General features: G+C 41.4%; 2 long non-coding RNA genes across 2 annotated transcripts in view; both read right to left on the reverse strand.

The window, feature by feature from the left end:
- LOC138972959 (uncharacterized) overlaps positions 1 to 22,500 on the reverse strand; it is a 281,386-nt gene that overhangs the window by 191,896 nt on the left and 66,990 nt on the right. The gene's annotated exons all lie outside the window — the stretch shown is intronic.
- Positions 1,014 to 12,843, reverse strand: LOC138972935 (uncharacterized). Its single transcript, XR_011457818.1, has 6 exons — positions 12,503 to 12,843; positions 11,875 to 12,075; positions 8,051 to 8,122; positions 6,974 to 7,082; positions 5,659 to 5,697; positions 1,014 to 4,723 (listed from the first exon to the last, which is right to left on the reverse strand). It is a non-coding gene; the product is annotated as an uncharacterized lncRNA (long non-coding RNA).

Genomic DNA, 22,500 nt, shown 5'->3' on the forward strand with positions numbered 1-22,500 from the left:
AATCACTCAGTTAAATCGAACTCCCGACCAAACACCACGTAATAACTAGGTTAATTTATGCCCTCGCGTGAACAAGAAACTGTCGAGCTTCACAGATGTCGTCGTTGGGTAGTTTTGGGTTTGTTTTACTACCATAGGAGGATTTTTGAACTGTAAATGCACTCAGCTGCAAAAAAACCCGCAACACGAAGGCTGTGAGCTGCACTGTGCCTTTAAGCTCGCTACTAACTACAGCCGAACTAAGCCGAACTAGCCAGGTTCGGCGAATTTTGCACTACATTATCAAATCAGGGGATTCCCCTTTTTGTGGGTTGCAGCTGCAATGATCAAGGTTCGCCGATTTCACTCCTGCAAACATTGCAGCGCGTCATCTTTAACCTTAGGCCAATTGACTGTCCATTGGTTGAATATTTGTGTATCTTCATCCTTGAAGAGTGAAAATAATATGTTGAGAAGATCACGAGTCTTCTCACGTGATATGTCTGTATCATGTGACCGGTGTCACCGAAACATTCGCCGCTAGTTAATACACCGAACAAGGCACGGTGTAACATTCGCCGAACGTTCGTCACACATAGACGCCGCTTCTTCTACGATGGAAAAGTGTCCGAGAGCGTGGCCAATCGTGGGCTAAACGTGGGAGGATTTCCATGAGCGTGGTTTGGTCGGGGTGGGATCTGCTAGGTCGGGAAGCTGCACGCTCTCCCTACGCTTATTTTGAACTGTACAAAATAAGCGTAGCCGGGTCGTGGCGCAGTACAGTCGTGATGTAGTTTTTTTTTTCAAATTTGTCATGTGCTGGATTTTGACGGCGATATGCCCCGATTGGAAAAAAAATGTTCAGATCGGAGTAATCGGCATGATCTTTGTAAGGACATTGAGCTGTGTGACGGGGGCCTTAGTAGCGGGTTTTAGTGAGTGAAACAGGTCCATTTTGCTATTTTGTCGACTGCTACCCGGATTTCGACCTCGTAAGTTCTCATCAGGCATACAAAAAGGAAGTCCAAAACAAATTGAGTTCGTGTCCCTACTATTTCTTGTTTTATTATTGCACCACGTCCAATTGAATAAAACCTTGTATAAATCAAAACAGATTATAAAAAAAACCATAAAACAATACATACAAAATAAAAAAGATATACATGTAATCATGGGTTTGGTACAACAATATGTAGTGTGTGTGTGTGTGTGTGTGTGTGTGTGTGTGTGTGTGTGTGTGTGTGTGTGTGTGTGTGTGTGTGTGTGTATGTGTGTGTGTGTGTGTGTTTTTGTGTGTGTGTTGTGTGTGTGTGTGTGTGTGTGTGTGTGTGTGTGTGTGTGTGTGTGTGTGTGTGTGTGTGTGTGTGTGTGTGTGTGTGCATACGAAATGAATCTTTAAAACCAACACAACAGAAATGTAATGTGATACGTATAACACTTCCCATGGCATGGCTTTTCGTAGTTATATAATCTTTACAAAAGTTAGACGTTTGGATTCAAATTAGGGGTATTGACTCATATATCGTGGGACACAGTTTTTCCATTTACGAAGCAACAGTATTGTCTGAAGTAATCGAGCATAAAGCCGCCGTGTTGTAAAATACCACGGTATGCATTTACGTGTTATGATGTTCCTTTAGGCCTGGGTGGCAGAGTGGTAACGCACTTGCGCTCGGAAGCGAGAGGTTGCGAGTTCGACCCTGGGTCAGGGCGTTAGCAATTTTCTCTCCCCCTCTCCCCCTTTCCTAACCTAGGTGGTGGGTTCAAGTGCTAGTCTTTCGGATGAGACGAAAAACCGAGGTCCCTTCGTGTACACTACATTGGGGTGTGCACGTTAAAGATCCCACGATTGACAAAAGGGTCTTTCCTGGCAAAATTGTATAGGCATAGATAAAAAAAAGTCCACCAAAATACCCGTGTGACTTGGAATAATAGGCCGTGAAAAGTAGGATATGCGCCGAAATGGCTGCGATCTGCTGGCCGATGTGAATGCGTGATGTATTGTTTAAAAAAATTCCATCTCACACGGCATAAATAAATCCCTGCGCCTTGAATATGTGCGCGATATAAATTGCATAAAATTTTTTTTTTTTTAAATCCCTGCGCTTAGAACTGTACCCACGGAATACGCGCGATATAAGCCTCATATTGATTGATTAATTGATTGATTGATTAAAAAAGGAAAACGTTAGTTAAAATATGTACAACTATGGCAACCACGGCTCTGTTTCATTCAGATTGCCATACTGGGAGACAAAAAAAAAGGTCAGCTCTATAAAAAAAAAAGCCAAAGGCTGTGGATTATCATGGGTTGACAAGTCTGTATTTGTTTTTGCATTCAGTTTGTGTCTGAGATGGTGCCAAGGTAGTTCTACCAGTCTCTTTACACATTCAATGTTCGCACCATGCGCACAGGTTAGACTCTGCAACTGGATTTGTTCACCATTCCTTTCGTTTCTTTCACATTGAGATGTGAACATTATTCTCTTCTCACCAGGGAAACACACTTCTCAAGAGTACACAGCTTCAGTGAAATAATAATTTGAGTACGCTATGGGGTGTGTGTCTGTATACTTGTTGACAAACAAATTAAATAAAACTGGAGACACGACTGCACATTGTTAAGTTATTTCATGAAGAACCTACACTTTTTTTTCAAAGGATGAGTCTTGAACTTAATTGGACCGTAAATCATCAGCCTCAAAGACACAACATTGCATACATTGTTTGTATATTGCGGTTGCAAGGTAAAACATTTTTTTAAACCCGTCATATACTTGTTCACATTCGTGGAAGGGGTACAGTCTGATATGTCTGTTTCCTGACATTAAAGCGAGGAGCAGTACGGGTCACGCCGAGTGAACCTGCTGCCTTCAATGACGTCGTTTTGGGGTTTACTGGTATGTAGCACACTTAACTGTCTCTGTGGAGTGTAATTAATACCGTCTGAGTCAAAAACACACCGAACATGGAGCTGTTTGAAGCAGTACGCATATGTCATCGGAGTCGAAAAAAAACCGCTTTCTTCCTAAAGAACGTTTCTGACACAATAATCTCCTCCGAAAACGGCGTATGACTGCCTAAATGGCGGGGTAAAAAACGGTCATACACGTAAAATTCCACTCGTGCAAAAAAACACGAGTGTACGTGGGAGTTTCAGCCCACGAACGCTGAAGAAGAAGAAGACACAATAATCAAGTTATACATAAGGAGTTGTAAATATGATGTATCACAGACAAATTGTACAGTTTATGCGAGGTAAATAATGATAGTTTTAAAGCCATATGTACTCGATGACTATACACGCTAATTGCTTTACCAACAGCTGGAGACATGCTAAATTAAGCTCCCTGCAAAATATTGTGGTCTAGGACCCCTTCAATGTTGATATATGTTAATTTTCATTTTGATCTGGATCGTCCTATTTATAGATTTGGCAACACATGCGCTGTTGACGCAAGGGAGAGAACTCCGTGTCGTTGTTGACATCCTCACTTTTTCAGAGGCTAGAACAAGCTGAAATGCACGTATATGGTCCGCGCATGACGACATATCGTCATTATATGGTCTTATGGTGCGTTTGACATCGATTGTGGGCAAACTATACTTTGTAAACACGGGAGTAAGTTAGTAAGCCTTTAAACACAAGGCAAATGAATGCACTACAAGGGAACATGTTTTAATGTTAGTAATAAATCAGTAAAACGTCCTAATCACGATTTAAAACTGGATTTTTGTTTCTCAAATGAGCCGATGTATTGTCTTCGGAACATAAAGGCTAATAACGTAAATGTGTGTTATTATTTTCACGGACGTACATTCTAGTTTTGAGGGTTACCTCATTCACAGGCTAATAACTCGAAAAGTGTTTGCTCTTTTGTAAAACGGTTTTCAACACTGGGTAGAGCATGAACAAATCCTTTAGAAAATGTAGAAATGCAAAAAACATGCATTAGTGACAAGCGACTCATTCCGTGGTGGAGGGTCGCATATGTTGCTTTATTATATATAATTACGTTTTTCATACAAAACATTGGCTACTTTGCCTTGTACACTAATATGCTAATTTTCGACCAACCCAAAAACTCGACGGATTGAAAATGTCAAGGCTTGCAATTGCATACGTACACACGTGTCAACACCTCATACCGTACATCATCATTGCACAGTCACAACCAAATATTTCTTTCGGTAAACACCATGTTGTCCTGTTTATTAAACATATTTATGTGCTACTTAAAAACACATAATTGCGTGTTTAATTTAAATACTTACGTTTACATATTGAATGTGTTTAAACATCATTGGGTTTTTTGCCCATCTTGTTGGTGCCCTGACGCTCTCGGTGTTGAGTTATAAAAATAGACGAATAGTCCATTTACAAATAAACCAACAAAAACAACAAAACGAATAGACTGCTTACGTTCCAAAATAAATAATAACGACAATAAAAATATTTAATTTAAACAAAACAGGAGGTTCACAAGCACATCGACCTAGTGGCCTTTCTAGTGGACAGACAGACAGACAGACAGACAGACAGACAGACAGACAGACAGACAGACAGACAGACAGACAGACAGAGACATAAATACTGTTTTTGTTTCTTGATTATAGTCAATCTGCACAGTAAACTCGTATTGTTTTTCTTTTAACAAGAACCGCCTGACCGCCTGGCTCGCCGCTCACCTACTGAGTCTACTCTGTCCGTGGAGAACCACCCCCAGTTGGTCCATATGTCCTCCTGAATCAGAATTGCGCGCAAACACACACACACACACACACACACACACACACACACACACACACACACACACACACACACACACACACACACACACACACACACACACACACACACACACACACACACGCACACACACACACACGCACACACAATCAGAGATCAATTGCTTCAGACAGCTGCTGATGTTGAAGCTCAGATGCGTCTGCACTCTTAATAATGTCTTATTCAGATAACTAATCTCAACAGTTGATGCTATATGTCTGCTACACAGAACACACATTTGTGCGTGTTTGTTTTTTCTAATGTTATTCTTATCTTCTTCTTGTCGTTCGCTGTTAGATTGTCAGTCCGGACTGCAGGGCAAAACGTGCTGTATGTTATTACACCCCCGGTATTGGGGTGTGTATAGGATTCGGTCGATGTGTTTGTTTGTGTGTTTGTGTGTTTGCGTGTTTGTGTACGCATATAGATCTCAAGAATGAACGGACCGATCGTCACCAAACTTGGTGAACAGGTTCTATACATTCCTGAGACGGTCCTTACAAAAATTGGGACCAGTCAAACACACGGTTAGGGAGTTATTGGTGGATTAAGATTCTACAAGGACTTATAGAGGGACATATTAATGGTCAAAGGGAAATAACCTTCTCAGTTGGTGGCAGTGAGAATGGTAAGGACGGGGGTGTTTTTCCTACCTCGGAGGAATTTCTTGTTTTTATATGGGCAATGCCGTTTTTGTCAGTGAAGATTTGTAAATCCCTTGTTTGGGACGTGAAACCAAAACATGTTTTCACGTTTTGATCAAATAACAGCCTTGATAGTATCTCACACCTGCAAGTCAATAATCGTAATTGAATAATGATTGTGGATTTTTTTTTAAATCATCCTTTGCTCATGATCTGAGAAAACATAACCAAATGAACAGAACTTACCTCTGTCGCTTTTCCTGGCAGTTATGACAACACCAGCATCTGAAAACAGAAAACGTTCAACTTGAAAACAAAGGTTTTAAACTCCAAATGACAGAAACACCAAGAAGAAAGTGTTGCACTGACCACTTACATTTTAGACAGCAGGAATATAGCAACTGTAGAAGTTGATAAAAAGAACCCGAATAACATCAGGTGGAAAACGTCCAAGTAGTAAAACAAAGTTTTAAAGAGATCCACATGCAATCATTAACAACAGTGGCTCAAATCACCCTAAGTATCAAAGGGGCAGCGCGGGAGTCACATCATTCCTGAAGCAACGATGCCCTTTTGTTGCAGTTTACGACATAAATAGCCAAAAGCTTTACACAACTATCTCACAGCTGTCTACAAATATAGTTTTAGTGTTGCCAGCCAAACGAAACTGTATACCATGCGATTTGTCAGTTCGCATCTCACGCCAAAATGTAATGACCATTTTCCTTGACCACGTTCTGGGTCTCAAAGTTATGCACGGTATGCCCGAATAGACCCACATACCATATGTTACAGTTGTATGTAGAGGTTGCATGCCGAGTCTCAGTGATTATTGAAAATAATGGTCGAAGTTTGCGGATCATGAAAAATGCGAGCTTCAGCAAGCTTTTTCATGACCGCGAACTGAGACCGTTATTTTTAATAATCACTGAGACGAGGTGTGTAACCTCTTTATTCCTCCTTTCTTCTGTTTTTAAAAGAAAAAGGTGTTTTTGTGCTAAAGTTTGATCGAATCATATTCACTCAATCAGTCTACCTACGCAGGCGATTAATTAATGCGCGGTTGTGTAGTTCCTTGAAAATAATTCAATTCTGTTAACACTTCATGTCAGTTTTCCTGTTTTGGACTAAAATCAAGTACACAGTTATGTTGGTATTCTGCTGTGGTGGTAAAGGCAGATAGTGTGTGTTTAGTTTATGTTTTGATATTGCTAAGGAAATGTTGTTCAGTTACCGACCGGTTTCAGTCGATGACCCCAGTCAGACGCATTCGCCAAAAAGACTGCGTGTGTGATTTTACAAGCGATGAGGATGATTGCTGAATATGTGCTTATTCCGCGAAATAGGCAATAGTGAGTTTCTCTCTCTCTTCCTCTAATACACTCTGTTTTGCGTGCGTGTGATTGTTTGTGTATGTGTGTGTAACGAAAGGCAACTCGGACACATTTTCTTCTAAAAATAAAGTTTGTTTTAACAAGCCCGAGTAAGCTTTGTGATTGTATTACATGTACCAAATACGGATAGCACTTATACCCCCGCGCTTTTGCCTCAGTTGGTTTACCTTGCAAAGGCTTGTTTGAATGGTAGTTTCTCTCGCAGCAAAAACAGGATTACGAGGAGCATCAGCACAACGATAGACACCAGAATGAATGTAGCCACTACATATCCGCCTGAAAAAAAAATAGGAGGAAAATAAGTAAGACTATCATCTCAAGTAAACACACCTTTGAAATGTGTACAAGTGCATCAATCTAAAAGTAAAAGTGTCGATGTCTTTTAGTATGTTGGTGTGTTTGCTGTTCCACCCATTGTTTTGTTAAGATCGTTTACTTTCTCCTTTGACTTGTTGGTAAGATAGTCTCCCGGTTGACCTTTAGCCACACATGTTTGTCATTCAACGCAATCCATGGCTTTGTTGGGCCAAGATCTGAAGAAAAAGAGTTTAATTACGCTTCCGAAAATGGTACCAAATGAGGATCAACATTCATGTTCAAGAAAAAATAAAAGTGAAAATAAAGGGAAAACAGAACCCACAAGGCACAGTTAATCAGCGTTTGTTTTCATGTTTGGTTCTCTGCATACTGTCAGTCGTGGGTGCTATCTGCCCTGGCTGTATAGTTATCTGACTGGTCTGTTTGAAACTGGTTGTCGCACACCGTAGGTCCTCTGAAGCATACACCCGGTGTGATTGACAACTAATTCAGATGTCAGTCTCCTCACTCGATCGTCAATGACGAGGCTGTTGACCTATTTATATGACACGATTTCTGCCTGACCAATGTTGACGTCATCGTCCTCAAGTATAAAGTACTAGGCAGGGGTAGCCTCCTAGAAAGGCATGATGATGTCACGCAGGCCTTCATTCCCACACTTACTGTCATCAATTTCCGGTGTAAACTGAGCCTCCTCACACACTGAATAACCTAGTTCCGTCATTATTTTTGTTTAAGGTTTTGTTGGGATGTTTAAACATCCATACCAAGCAACCAGCAAAATCACGCTTCAGATAATTCAATCAATCAATATGAGGCTTATATCGCGCGTATTCCGTGGGTACAGTTCTAAGCGCAGGGATTTTTATTTTATTTTTCTATTTTTATTTTATTTATGCGATTTATTTATAATGATCCAATCATACCTTTCACATCGGTGGCCGCTGCGTTTTGAGATGTCGTTGATGTGTACGGGTTGGTCGTTGTATTGAGAAGGCCTGTGCAACACACACACACACACACACACACACACACACACACACACACACACTCACACATACACACACACACACACACACACACATACACACACACGCACACACACACACACACACACACACACACACACACACACACACACACACACACATTAACTTGCATATTATGAACTTGTTGCAATGTGGGTGGCCCTTGTGGAATGTTAAAAGTGTTCCCCTTTCTTACCTGTGTCGGTGAACACTAATACACAGTCCCTACTTTATCAAGAAGAACAGAAAAGAGAACGCATATTTCTTTGCGTGTCATTCCACATCGTCTCAATGTATATTCTTTCCCCGAGTACAGCATACTCTCACTTGATACGTTTAAACTAACAGTCGTAGGCATATCTTGCCGGTGTAATACGACATTTGTACTCCCAGTAAAAATCTCGTATGAAAAAAGAACTCCCCAAGGAACGAAAAAGTTAGTCCTTCCAACAAATGTGTAATCCCCAAATGTTTACTCCCATTTTTACTCCCGGGTTTATAGTTTGCGGTGAACGTTCGTCTTGCACGACGTACTCATGGGATGGCGGCGAAATGGGATGTCGCGCAAACGGAATTTCTCTATAGTTGAATGATGCAGTAGTAAAGGGACGCTTGGCTAGTAGAATGACGCGAAAATGGGATGGCGCGCTATTGGTATGACACGATACTAAAACGACGCTTGGCTTGTGAAATGTCGCATAAAAGGGATGGGAGCAAAATGGGACGGCGGCAAAACGGGATGGCACCAAAATGGGATATCGCGCTAATGGTATGACACAATAGTAAAATGACGCTTGGCTTGTGAAATGTCGCGAAATAGGGATAGGGGCTAGTAGTATGACACGGTAGTAAAATGACGCTGGGCATGTGAAATGTCGCAAAACCAAGATGGGGCGAAATGGGTTAGCGGCGAAACGGGATGGCGCCAAAATGGGAAGTGGTGCTGGTGGCATATTACACAGCAATAAAATGACGCGTGGCTTGTGAAATGTCGCAACAATGGGGTGGGGGCGAAATGGGAAAATGCCCATATGGGATCTCGCGCAAACGGAATGTCGCGCTACCACTCCCTCCACCCATTCCACCAACTGGACTGACAAGGGACAGGAGAGTAACAGTTTCGTACGAAATTTGTACTCGGGAGTACATCTGTCTTGGGGAGTAATTTGCTCGTGTTAAGGTGGATTAATTTATTCGTTATTTATTTATTTTATTTATTAAGGAGATTTCTATAGCGCATAACTAAAAGCACTATGCGCGTTATCTATTTATCTTATTCGTTAACATTTTCGAACGAAATTTTTACTCGGAGTAAACCTATTGTGGGGAGTAATTTGCTCGTGTTAAGGTACTCTTACACTGTGCCGAATTGCCCTTGCGAATAGCATTTTGCAATAATCCACAATGATCGGGACATGGTCGCAAGACTTTCGTAAATGTTCTTAACTATTCCTTACAATTCGTCTCTTGTTTTGAACATAGCAACTTGCTCCTAATATTCACAAGGAAGTCATATTGCTATTTATTTCGCAACGTACTCGTTAGTACTCGCAAGACATTTGTAATCATCGCAATGTATTCGTGGCGCTAGCAAGCCATTCACAACCATTCGTTATGCCTGTCTTTACATTGTGCCGAATATCCTTGCGAATATGAACATGTTGTATTCGGCAAAAAAATAGACACATGGACATGAATAATATAGAAAATTGGAAGCCTTACCAATCCTTGCGAATGTCTTACAAATGGTTGCGAGTGCTTGCGAATGTGTTCCGATCATTGAGAATACATACGTATCAAAATCGCCGTTTAGTTGCAAGACGTTTGCAAGATATTCTTACTGTTTTCAAAACATTCGCAAGCAATTGCAGTCACTCGCAAGCATTCGTAAGGCTTTCGCAACATTCTTATGCATTGGGAAGAAATGGTCAACACATTCCTGAGACATTCGTAATGAATTCGCAACCATTCGCAAGATGTTGGCAAAATGTGCACGAATAAAATCCTTACGAATGCTTGCGAGCGTTACGCATACCTTTACGATGATTACGAATGGTTTGCGAATACTTACGAGTACGTTGCGAAACATTCAGAATATGACTTCCTTGCGAATATTAGGAGCATGTTGCTAATGTTCGCAAACAGAGACGAATGGTGGCGAATTGTTAAGAACATTTACGAATGTCTTGCGACCATGTCCCGATCATTACGAGTTATTGGCGAATTCTATTCGTAAGGGCAATTCGCCAGAGTGTAAGAGCAACATTACGAACAATGCGAATTGCATACTCGTTTTATTCGTAAAATGTGTGCAAGCACTCGCAACACTCGCAAGGCCACTCGCAACGTTCGTGATAGATCCGTATATGGATTCGTATACAATCACAATGATCGGTATACATTCGCAAGCAGTCGCAACCATTCGATTTTTCTCTGTTTTTTTCCTGTCCATTCGTCTTTTTTTTGGACCGAATACAACATGTTCATATTCGTAAGGATATTCGGCACATTGTAAGACAGGCTTTAGGGTAGAGTAATGTGTTCGTAAAGGGAGTAAAAGTTTCGTACGAAATGTTTACTCCGGAGTAAAAATATGGTGGGAGTAATTTTCTCGAGTTACACCTGCACCTTCTACTGCAAATACGTGTGTGGCATTCGACATAAATGTGAAATTTGATATTGCCCACGTATGAAGAACATACACCAGACCTCCACTGTCAGGCAATAAGTAACAGAAATACATAGCATAGTGGGCGAGACGGAGACTGAGACTGAGAGCGAAACACCAAGAAAAACTAGTAAAATAACAGACTCACAAACAAAAATACAGACTGACAGACAGATAAATAGACAGACAGACAGACAGACAGACAGACAGACAGACACACACACACACACACACCCACACACACACACACACACACACACAAAACCACACACACACACACAAAACCACACACACTCACACACCAGCACACACAAACACACACATACACACACACACACACACACACACACACACACACACACACACACACATACATACACTCAGACACATACATACACACACACACACACCCACTCACAAACACACACACACACACACACAAACACACACACATACATACATACAAGCAGGCTCCTATGTGTGTATATGCCAATAAAAGAAAAGCAGGCACAGACATGAAGAAGACACTCGTACCTAAAGTGTGGATGGTTACCTAAGAGGCGGCACTGGGTGTAGTGCCTTTCTAGTGCACTTGCACTACAACAGCACTGGGTGCAGTACTCGCTCCGGCATCGAAGAATTTTGCACTAAAAAATGCACAAAATTTGACCTATTTCGTCGCCTATAGAGGACGGAAAGAATGTCATTTTGAACATTGTTATGACATTCTTTCCGTCAAAAAAGTCAATTTAACGGTGTTAAATGAAGCGAGCATCCACACAATTAGGTTGCCATCCAGAGTTTAGGTTGCCATCCACGTGTGGATAGTTGCCTTATGGTGATTTAGGCAACCAAACCTGTGGAAACATGGGTACACACACACACACACACACACACACACACACACACACACACACACATATATATATATATATATACAAACCCACACACACACACAAACACACGTATACACGTACGTTCCTTTGAGTGTGCGCATTTATGCCAATGACAGAAAAGCAGGCACATAAATGAAAACGCGATAACAAAAGCATACCATTTACTTGAAGTTCACATGATTCTGTCGGTCTATCTGGAGGGACGAGTTGACATGAATAGTTGCCAGCAACCTCTTCGGTGACGTGGGGGATGCCAATAGTAACACTGTCGTTGACAACGTAATCAAAGCGATACTTTGAATCCACCATGCAATCCGGTTTCAGGGGAAATATCCACTGGCACTGCAGCACCATTTTCCCTGAGATTTAAAACGTGTTGTTAGTACGTTTTCGCTTCTTACTATGTCTAGAGTGAAATAAGCTATATTGAGTTGGCTTTGCGCCATGCGAATGTAATGTTCCTAACCTTACATCGTCCCTTGAACTAAACACCCACGATCCTTAAAACACGCACCCCCCCCCCCCCCCACCCCGCGATCTTGTTGTGTATCGCTTACGTGCAGTTACCATTGATTTTCTGCTTTTGGCCATGTGATAAGATTTGAGAACAAAGGAACGAGCAAACACGATAATTAGGTTACTTCTTGGTAACTGTCAGCCAACATTGCTTTTGGAATCAGTATCACAACGAGGACGCACAAACACACTACCAAACAAGGAAACAGAAACGTTCATTGACAGGCATACACAAAGACAGACAGACACACGATATATAAACTGACATACTTGCACTGGTTGTTGTTCTGTCTGCTGCAACGAAGATAATGCTAAAATGACGTCTACTGGCATTAATATCTTCATGAAAATTGCATGTCACAGAAGCGTTATTTCCTTCGACAAACACCACAGCTGTGCAGCTGACTGGCTGTGCTGATGTTAAGTTCGCACACGGATACAATATCCACAAGACCACGAAAACAATCAAACTTGTCGATATATTCTTGGTGTTCGTCATGTTTGGAGATCATCATAGGCAAACTGAATAGCAGCAACAACACCACATAACATATAGGAACTAAGGTACACCGACCCCTTTCACCTAACCCACAAATCGAATGACGTTATAGTTCTCGAAAAGTCTACTCAAGGATATGCAAATGTTAAATTAGTCACAGCAAGATCTACGGACTAATTTTAGAGCTGACTTTTTTTTTGTTTGCTTGCTTAACGCCCAGCCGACCACGAAGGGCCATATCAGAGCGGTGCTGCTTTGACATAATTATAACGTGCTCCACACACAAGACAGAAGTCGCAAGAGCTGACAATAAAAGTTCTAAGAATACAAGGGTTTCTGACGAAGTACACATCGCCTCTCTCTCTCTCTCTGTCTCTCTCTCTGTCTGTCTGTCTCTGTCTCTGTCTCTGTCTCTCTCTCTCTCTCCTCACTCTCTCTCTCTCTCTCTCGCTCTCTTTCTCTCTTTTTCTCTCTCTCTCTCTCTCTCAATCTCTCTCTCTCAATCTCTCCCTCTATCTCTCTCTCTCTCTCAATCTCTCTCTCTCTCTCTCAATCTCTCTCTCTCAATCTCTCTCTCTCTCTCTCTCAATCTCTCTCTCTCTCAATCTCTCTCTCTCTCTCTCTCTCTCTCTCTCTCTCTCTCTCTCTCTCTCTCTCTCAGATGGAAGTGTTTGTGTGTGTGTGTGGGGGGGGAGGGCGAGTGTGCGTGTACGTGTGTGTGTGGGGGGAGGGGGGGTATGTGTTTGTGTGTCCGAGGCTGTGTGTGTGTCTGTGTGTGTGTGTCTGTGTGTGTCTGTGTGTGTTTGGGCATGTGTGTGTGTGTGTGTATGTGTGTGTGTGTGTGTGTGTGTGTGTGTGTGTGTGTGTGTGTGCGTGTGTGTGTACCCATGTTTCCACAGGTTTGGTTGCCTAAATCACCATAAGGCAACTATCCACACGTGGATGGCAACCTAAACTCTGGATGGCAACCTAATTGTGTGGATGCTCGCTTCATTTAACACCGTTAAATTGACTTTTTTGACGGAAAGAATGTCATAACAATGTTCAAAATGACATTCTTTCCGTCCTCTATAGGCGACGAAATAGGTCAAATGTTGTGCATTTTTTAGTGCAAAATTCTTCGATGCCGGAGCGAGTACTGCACCCAGTGCTGTTGTAGTGCAAGTGCACTAGAAAGGCACTACACCCAGTGCCGCCTCTTAGGTAACCATCCACACTTTAGGTACGAGTGTGTGTAATTGAGGACCGAATTGTGCTTCGCTAGGGGTTTACAGTGCCTTGACTGCGACAGACCCCAGCCACATGAAAGGAACGCTCTTTTTTTTCAAGAGGGCGTCGAGAGGCGTGCTCGGTTCAATGAAAGTATCAGACTTACGTTTTATTCACTGTCAGCATCTTTAAAATCATGACAGGTGGTTCTTCTGACTCAACACCACACACAGAGTGGAGTAAAAATGAAACAGTCGTTTTTTTCAGTATTTCGAGAGAAAAAAAGGTTTTCTTTGTTCTCAAAAATCCAACATTTAAACAAGCCTTCGGCCTTGGTCGATACATATGAAACTGAAGACGATCTGCTTCCCTCGGACCAACACAATGATTGTCAGTCAGCAAGCCACAAAACATCTTATAATGTACCACTGCTGCGTCAGTTCAAGACATGTAGCCAGCAAGCGTTCCTCTGGGTTTCTGACAGTGTTCTTGAGCACGGACCAAACTAGCTCACAACCCTCCACTATAAACGCCCTCCTGCTTAGGGAGGGTAAACGAGGTCCAGAGCTGTGCCAATCGGGGTTTACCCCGGGTTCCGCTATGGCAGTCGGATTGGTCTAGACAGATACCGGTAAATAAGCACCCCCTTCTTCTTTTGTTTTGTCGCTGGTTCTTGACCTCTCTTCAACCCAACAGTGGGAATAATGGTCCTTGTGGATGTTGGCTACCAACCGGAACAAGGAAGAAGAAGAAGATGCCCTTCTTCAAAAAGTGTCAAAATCAGCTAGACCAATACTAATGTACTTTTCGCAAATCACCATTGCTCAAAAATCGAATCGTATAATGTCCAATCGAATGTGCTCAAAGTCTGCGCGATTACAAAAACGAAAGGCAGTTACTTACCTTTAAACGTTTTGGGCGCATTGGCACATGAACACGATATTCTAAGCCAGCGAGAACACAGCGCGTGGCCATTTGAATTTGTTTTTAAAATAAAAACAAACATTTGGCAGGTTGAACTACTCTTGATAAAGACGCTGTGTTGGTTTGTTTGTTTCAGGTGCATTGTTACTTCAGAAGAGTAGAGGTTTCCGTCCGTATTGCAAACGGAAATATATACCTCTGAACATTGCATTGAAATGATGTTGAATTATATGATTACATAGTTAACCATAATCAGAGAACACAACTTAAAACCCGTCTTGCGTGCACACATGCAAAGAATGGACACTCTCAGCGAAGGGTTACTTGGGTTTTGGTGAGACAAAATGTTTTCTTCACAGCTCTTCGTCGTGCTTGGTTGTTCCATAATTACTCTGTCGATCTACAACTGTGATGGCTTTTGTAAGTATATTGTTTTGTTTTGTTATGTTGAAAACACTCTGATTTATTAACTAACGTTTCGGGTACCCTGTTTTTGATTTAATACTAGCTTCTTCAAAATGATGACAACATAACTGTTGTTTTTATTAATTAGCATCACAGTCGTCAAAACGTTGTTTTGTATTACTGAAGAATATTCATTTGCGCTGTATTATAACTCGTAATGGTTTACATTCTAGTGACAACACGTGCACATTTTATTTCAATTTTGCGCCACCTCAATGTAAGACATTTTTCAATAAATGTTTAAATCCAAAAACAAATAACTGTGCTATCGTAAAAAGGAGACATGCCTTATTTACATGTGGAAATTAATGCAATGAATAAAACTTATTCTTCTTAATCGGAATTTGCTTTTAAAATAAAGCTAAACGGTGTAAGTAGGATAACTGTCTTCACACACTTCGTTGTAAATGTAAATATGATACCGCTGTTGAAGAAAATGTGGATTGATCAATTCAAACTAAGTCACTCCTCGTTCTATTCTCCCCAGGTGTATTCTTCAAAAGCCTCTGCAGTATTGATAAACAGTCGCGCTTCACGCTCACATTTTCCGTCATCAACACCTGTACCCATGACATCAGCTCCGTGCACCGCGTTACCGTTGCAAGAGAAAGTAACATATCGGATTATAGGACTTATTGCTATATAACAACGTTACAAAATGGATCATATTACCCAACTGCCGGTTGCAACTGGAACTCACATTCAGGAGAATATTCAGTGTCACATCCGTTTGAGGAGACTGAATCTGAAGTATGGAAACTGACTGGAGTTATGTGGAACAAACAGAAGATTGCAAAAACAGGCGTTGAGATCAGTCAAAAACGTAAGTTGCTTTTGAGAGAGAGAGAGAGAGAGAGAGAGAGAGAGAGAGAGAGAGAGAGAGAGAGAGAGAGAGAGAGAGAGAGAGAGAGAGAGAGAGAGAGAGAGAGTGAGAGAAAGAGAGTGAGAGAGAGAGTGAGAGAGAGAGTGAGAGAGAGAACTTTGAACTTTTTGAACTTTATTTATTTATCGAGGGTAACAGAATAAGCAAAATGTTCATGCTTTTTTTCGTCCGGCCCTCGCCCATTGAGGGTAACTCGATTAATAACAAGAAAAAAATAGAAGTTAAGTTAATTACAATACAATGTATATAATTAACATGTCAAACAATTAGAAAGACATTCAAACTGCATTATGAATATCAAGCAATGATGTAATATTATCACATAATTATTTACTTGTTTCCAAGAGAAACAGCATATACATTTCTTTGAAGGAAGTTTCACTGAATTGCATTTTAGTTAAATCAGGAATGGAGTTCCACAATAAGGCGCCAGAATAAGAAAGACTTGATTTGTAAAGGTCAATTCTAGGGGTTGGGGTAATTAATTTGTTTAGTTTTATTGAATTATTCAGTTTGAAATTTGAGGCAATGAATGTAGGTGCATTCCCTGACATAAGTCTATGCATCATTACACCTTTGTTATAGATTAATCTTGATTTGATAGGAAGAATCTTTAATTTTTTATAATCAGACGTAGAGAGCGATGCATTTTTTAAAAGAATTAATTTTACAGCTCGTCTATGTAAAGAGCACAAGTGTTTCAAAGTGTTTGCACTTGCAGAGTCCCACACTGTGGACGCATAATCAATATTTGATTGAGAGAGCGAGAGTGAGAGTGAGAGAGAGAGAGAGAGAGAGAGAGAGAGAGAGAGAGAGAGAGAGAGAGAGAGAGAGAGAGAGAAAGAGAGTGAGAGACAGAGAGTGATATAGAAAGAGAGAGAGAGACAATGACAATGACAATGACAAATCTTTATTTTTCGAGGGTGACAAGAATAAGCATAGTTATGCTTTTTTGCATCTGGCCCTCGCCCTAAAGAGGGACTAAACTATTTTACTATAACTATGACTAGGGAGAAGAAAAAAGAAAAAAGAAAAAAAAAAGGTTACATAAAAACATTAATGGTAGAACATATATATAAGTTTATGTACATGAAGCACATTATGTAGAAGCATTGTAGATCATAAGGTAGTGTTCAAAATTGGGTGTAAAGCAATGAAGATAAACGGAAAGTAACCCAACAATACATTAGCTCAGCAAAACAATGTATTACAGAGCCAAATCTTCGTGATTTTGTCACAATAAACCATAATTCCGATAATGAACAACTGTATACAAAGAAAACATACCAATCAAGTTTATTTGTTCATAGAGTTCATTAAATGGAAAGAATATTTGGTTCTAAAAGAATCCGTGTTGGTGGATTGCCGCAGTGCGTCCGGAAGAGCGTTCCAGAGGCTGCTTCCTGAATAAACAGAGAGAGAGGGAGAGAGAGGGAGAGAGAGTGAGAGAGAGACAGAGTGAGAGAGTGAGTGAGAGAGAGAGAGAGGGAGAGAGTGAGAGAGAGATAGAGAGAGAGAGAGAGAGAGACTCAGACTCAGACTCAGACTCAGAACTTTATTACAAAAGGATAAAGGTTTTAGGCAAAGCCTATTCTTCCAACCTGTCCTTTATATAACACTTAAAGAGAGAGAGAGAGAGAGAGAGAGAGAGAGAGAGAGAGAGAGAGAGAGAGAGAGAGAGAGAGAGAGAGAGAGAGAGAGAGAGAGAGATTAATTTTAACATGTTTTTCCTCTGATCTTCTCCAATTAAAACAATTTCGTCGATAGTTTTACAACTCACGCTTCAAACGGTAGCAAACATAAATGTTAGTTTGATGCCATAAGACCAAACTTTCTTCCCACCAATAACTGTTCAAATCGCCCAGATCAGTTTGGGGTTTTGAATGAAGGTATCACACACAAGGAATTCCTTAACCGTGAGAGCTATGTTGTGCTCAACATTCAATAATTGAAAGTAATATAAGTATGTACTGACGACGTCTGTCTCCAACGTATTGTATTCTTCCACTGGTTTTCCCTAGCTGGACGTATTAACCATTATTGTTTTTTTTTAATTTATTCAAACTAAAAGTGTGTTTCCCTGTTCGACATTTGTGTCCTTGGCATAACCGGAAACAAAATACAAATCGTCCTTCTGACGCGTTCAAATCTAGCTGCTTCTTCTGTGCACATTCATAACAATGTTGTATTTTGTTATAAGTTATTTATGACTAAATCAATGCATTTGACCCGCGGCACTTCGTTGCAAATGTACATACACTTTTTGCAACCAAATTCGCCAAAGAAAAAAATCACCGGCACACAAGGTTTGGTCCTATATGAAGAATATGAAATTTCTCACAGTGATATACAGGGTGGTCCAAAAAAATGTAGACAGTTTTGCGTGCCTGTCATTTCTGCTACAGGGCTCCCACCTATTCTTTTTCACCTGGAATGTCTCACACAAGCATGCAAGTTTAGTACGGCACAGTTTTTTTTCTTCTTTGCAACATCATTTCTGGGCGTAGTTCAATAGTTCATCACATTCTCAATCCAAGCACCTCGTCCCCAGATCTGGTCCAAAAAAAAGTAGACAGTTTTGCGTGCCTGTCATTTATGCTACAGGGCTCCCACCTATTCTTTTTCACCTGGAATGTCTCACACAAGCATGAAAGTTTAGTAAGGCACAGTTTGTTTTTCTTTGCAACATCATTTCTGGGCGTAGTTCAATAGTTCATCACATTCTCAATCCAAGCACCTCGTCCCCAGATCTTTCTCCTCCAGATTTCTTCCTCTGGGGGTACTTGAAGGAAAGGGTTTACCACAACAATCCACAGACAATACAAGCACTAAAGGAGAACATTCTTCGTGAACTCAGGAGGATTCCACTCGAGACCTTGGACAGAGTTATCAACAACTTCAATGTCCGTGTTGCAGCCGTAATCCAGAGACGAGGTGCTTGGATTGAGAATGTGATGAACTATTGAACTACGCCCAGAAATGATGTTGCAAAGAAAAAAACTGTGCCTTACTAAACTTTCATGCTTGTGTGAGACATTTTAGGTGAAAAAGAATAGATGGGAGCCCTGTAGCAGAAATGACAGGCACGCAAAACTGTCTACATTTGTTTGGACCACCCTGTATATATGTGTTTTGTTTATTTGAAGACTTAGATTGAACGTTATGCGGTGTGAACTGGCTATGTTGTCCAAAGTGTTTGCATTCGTGGAATCCAGCCAGTCTAGTTCGGTTCCGTAAGTGGCATAGACAGTTAAAATGACATGACACGGATGCAGTGTTGCGATTGTTTTCTCTCATTTTAATTCGGAAAATCCACTCATACCATTTACTGAAAGTATTTTCGTTCTCTTATTTAATTTCGGAAGTTAGTATTTAATTTGTTTCCTTTCTCATCATTGACACACACAAACTCTCAAGTCCTCATACTTCAGTCTATACAGCTCATTTGCTGTGATTTACATGTTAAACTAGTTAGGTTTCAGTTGTCTACATAATTTGAAGTGACGGCAATATCTTCTATTTCACACGTCAAATAGCTAACAAACAAAAAAAAAGGACAGATGAAAGGCTGATCCTTGTATTTGTATTTGTGTGTTTATTTCATTGATAACGTCTGAATTATTTGAGAGATTAGTTCTAACAAACTACAAGTTAGCAAACTCTTACTGTCAACAACAGTCATATTGTCCTTGTGCTGATAAGGGCAGGGAAATTGTGAGTCTTGAGTCTTTAGTCGTTAGTCATGACTCCGAAAATAAGATATGCACACCATCTAGACGACTTTCTTATATTTAATTGGATATTCCACACGATGTTTATATTTTGGCAATGAGTAGATACATAGTTCTCAAATATTGTTTCTAACGAATTCATTCATTGGTTGTATTAGTTATGGAACATAATGTTGACAAAAAAGAAACCTATAGCTTGAATAGTATCGTCAAAACAGTTGCAGTTCCTGCTTCTCTACCAGTGTACGTATGTTAAGTTGTTAATATATCATACATGGTGTAGATAGTGTGGACAATGTGCATTGTAGATGACGGCAATAATGATTGGTTTGTTGATATAATTATGTTAACAGGAAATAGACTTAAAACAGTAGCCAATTGAGCGAGTAACAACAGCACAGACGGACAAGCTGGCAACAGTTGACAACTCAAATACTGTACCTAATCTGGTAGAACCAATTGCCTGTGTTTGTGGGCCATTCTCAAATGTTTAACGCATTACTTACAGTTAGCATGGTATATACAAAAAGTTAAGGTTATTAGAAACACAAAGGTACCAACATCAACACAAATGGCGCAGGAACGGGGCCACACGAGGGCATTTGAAAACTAGAATTGCACTTTGCAACCAATAAGGTATCCAGCACCTTACAGTCTTCTTCTTCTTGGCGTTCGCAGAGGTTACGCAATCAGTCCAGCACTGGTGATAAATGTTGTCGTTTTCTCCAACTCCTGTCGACTGCCGTATAGTTTGGTCTGCAAGGGAGTTGGTGACGGCCACACTTCTTTTCGTTCCTCATCTAGTAAGGGACATCGCTGTAAGATGTGTTCCGCTGTTTGGTCTTCTTGACCGCAGGCACAGGTTGGTGATGGCGCCAGCTTGAACTTTCGGTTCATGTGAGCATTGAGCCTGTTGTGGCCAGTACGCAGCCTGATGAGGTTGACTTGCTGCTCTCTGGACATTGTGTGGTAGTCATCTCTGTTTGTCCTTGGCCTCATCAATGCCTTGATGATTGTCTTCTGCTCACTAAAGCTGACACTGTTTTCAGGTTGGTCTTCCACGGCTCCTTCTTTTGCCAGCTCATCTGCCCTTTCATTTCCTGGTATCCCACAGTGTGCTGGTATCCACTGGAGGACAACTCTTCTGGTTTGTCTGACCATCTGTAATGCTTTGGCCAGCTGTGGGAGTTTGTCGTTCTCTAGGGCCTGAAGGACTGAAAGGGCGTCCGAGAGGAAGACAACTTGGTAGCAAGGGTCTGCGGAGTCCTGAACGAAGGAGGCGGCCTGCATGAGAGCTTCTGCTTCTGCTTTATGGTTTGTGCAGTGTTTGCCAGTGGCAACGCTGGATGTAGCTGTATGTCCCCCAGGGAACTGGATGAGAATTAGTTGCTGATCCATCGGTGTATACATGGATCCACGCCTCTTTTGGGTACTGTTCGTCGATCAGGGCTAAGGTGAGTGCCTGTCGAGCTGTGTCATTCTGATCTTCTCTTGAGGTAACATGTGGAACACTGGTGCAGATCTGGATGCCTGGTTTCTCTGTTGCCTTGGGGGTTTCCTCTTCTTCTTGAGTCAGAGGTAGAGTGTTCTGTGGAAGGACTTCCCTGTACTGTCGAGAAAGTCTCTTGCTCTCGTGTACAAAACTGCTCCGTTTAAGCCGGTTCTTGGTGAGGTTGCTCAGTCTGTGCTTCATGGGGTGGTCGGGTAGGCACTTGAGCTTCTCGGCCTGTACCATAGTCTTGGCTTCTCTTCTCTGACAGAGGGGTTGGATGGTGGTAAGCTTCTCCATTTCCTTGATGGGCGTGGATTTCATTGCACCGAGCACCTTACAGTAATAACGATAAGCATACTTTTTGTTGCCGTTGCTTTGTGATGAAGCCATTTATTGACAGGTTATTACACACAAAAAAAGAAAAAAAAAGAAAAAAGAGAAAAAAAGCGCTGGTTGGTGCAATTAAAACCAAGTGTGCATTTAAGAAGTAAAGGGACGTAAGTACTCAAAAGACAGACGACATGAGAGTGAGAGTTTGTTTGTTTGTTTGCTTAACGCCCAGCCGACCACGAAGGGCCATATCAGGGCGGTGCTGCTTTGACATATAACGTGCGCCACACACAAGACAGAAGTCGCAGCACAGGCTTCATGTCTCACCCTGTCACATTATTCTGACACCGGACCAACCAGTCCTAGCACTAACCCCGTAATGCCAGACGCCATGCGGAGCAGCCACTAGATTGCCAATTTTAAAGTCTTAGGTATGACCCGGCCGGGGTTCTAACCCACGACCTCCCGATCACGAGGCCGACGCCTTACCACTAGGCCAACCGTGCCGGTTTATGAGAGTAAGAGGGAGTTATTTGGAACCAATCTCTAGGGAGAAAAACAAACAAAAACACTTCGCTTTAAAGGTGTTCACTTACTTGCTGAGTGTCATATACTCACTTTCGGTTGAAAGTATCAATGCTATATTCAGACTGTTCTGAAGCTGCCAGCGCAACGACAGAAGACGGCACACTTTCAACAAAGGCCGTGAGCAAACAATCCTGGACAGGTCCGTCA

The sequence above is a fragment of the Littorina saxatilis genome, linkage group LG8, assembly GCF_037325665.1.
Source record: "Littorina saxatilis isolate snail1 linkage group LG8, US_GU_Lsax_2.0, whole genome shotgun sequence".
NCBI lineage: Eukaryota > Metazoa > Mollusca > Gastropoda > Littorinimorpha > Littorinidae > Littorina > Littorina saxatilis.